This window comes from Haplochromis burtoni, unplaced genomic scaffold (assembly GCF_018398535.1).
Source record: "Haplochromis burtoni strain Fernald_Lab_line unplaced genomic scaffold, NCSU_Asbu1 Contig_317, whole genome shotgun sequence".
NCBI lineage: Eukaryota > Metazoa > Chordata > Actinopteri > Cichliformes > Cichlidae > Haplochromis > Haplochromis burtoni.
In genome coordinates, this window is record NW_024582678.1 from 608,319 (window position 1) to 610,056 (window position 1,738).

Genomic DNA, 1,738 nt, shown 5'->3' on the forward strand with positions numbered 1-1,738 from the left:
ATATATATATATATATAAGGTTATATGTATATAGCCCTGAGACTCATGAGGTTTTGCGAATAGTGGCAATGCTCCACCCTAGATAAACCCTGTGGGTTTGTTATGGTGATTCTGTTTGTGCATCCTCAACATTGGGCAGACAGCCCAATGTTGGTCTGTGTCTTTCATCACAACAGGATAACTAGTGTGTGTATGACTCTCAGTTTTATGATGTTAAATCATATTCAGTTAGACAGGTCATTTTTCCTTACCTCCATGTACTAGATAAGGTTTTTAAATGAATATGAGGTGATAGTCTCTCTCATCCAGTGATGCAGATTGGATGGTGCTCCCTTGCTTTCTGTAGCTGACTGCTACAGGGTGATTAATGTGTTCATTCCCCATTATTAAAGACTTGTGCAGTGCTGCAGGCTACAGATATAGGGCCTCATCATAAATCTTAGCCAAATGAACAGTCAAATAATCGCTCATCGGAAATGAAATCTGGGCTCATTAATACTGCCGCCTATACTGGGGTAGAGTACACATACATGCACACCAGTCTAGCTATCTTATTCTCATGCTGCCACACACATGGATGACTACATGCACGTATAGAAATGCACAGAAAAAGGAGGGGGCTCTGGTCTGGTCTGTCATCTTGGTGTACCACTCCACAATGACAGGACAGGAATTATTGGAGAACACAGATACAGGTTTGTTGTGGGTCTAATCACAGGCTAAGACTGGAGCTCTCAATAATAACCTCACCATGTTGTTTAACTTCCTTAACAGGATTTATCAAAAATTCAACTGATGGAATCAGTGCTCATAATCTAGGCTAGCAAAGAACCAATAAACATTCAAAATAAAACATACAGTTTGGATGCTCAATGTGGAACTAAGGCATTAATATTGTACATTGAAAACTTGATGTACACAAAAATAAAATTAGATATCAGAATTCACTTAGATTCTAGAAATATAGTTAAACAAAGAAACAACAAAGCTGTGGTGTGAATGTAGTGCCTGGAGCACCTGTGTTCACTGGGGAACGACCCTCATAATCTGTCTCAACTAAACAGTATGTCAGTCACTCCACACTGGACCTGCCAAGCAAGCCAGTCGCTCATATTACATGTCATTTGACAAAAAACAACAACATATGGAATTATTTAAAAATGACAAACACTCTGATGTGATTGATCTGTTGTAAAATTGGCTTGATTCATTTTCTTGCATGCTTTATTTTTATTTTTAAGGCACTGTCTTTGCTATACTACTATCCCTCTTCTATGACATCTTCCTTCACACCCTACACACGCCACATACACACACCACATTGATAGAGACAGTTTGTCGTGGTCTGGGTGAGTCAGTGTTTCTCAATAGTGCCTGGCGCCCCTCCTCTGGGTGGAGTCATCATCACTCCTCCCAGGGCTCCCACCTGGAGCTGATTAGACCAGCATTACTTAAGACCAGCGCTCACAACTAATCCTATGTTAGTTCGTGGCTTCTCGTATCCTGTGTTCATCATAGTGCTTGTATCTTACCTTGTTCTCTTGTCTTCTCAGTTGTTTAACGGAAATACTCACTCCACCTCGCCATAACTCTTCCAACCTGGATGCTGGTCACTTCTGCTCCACCTAAGCCGGTAATCTGTCATTGAATACTCTCCAGAAACACCTACCTGCCCCTCTGCTTACCTGATTCATTTTCAAATAAAATAGTATCTACCTATTTGCTTGTTGTTATTGTT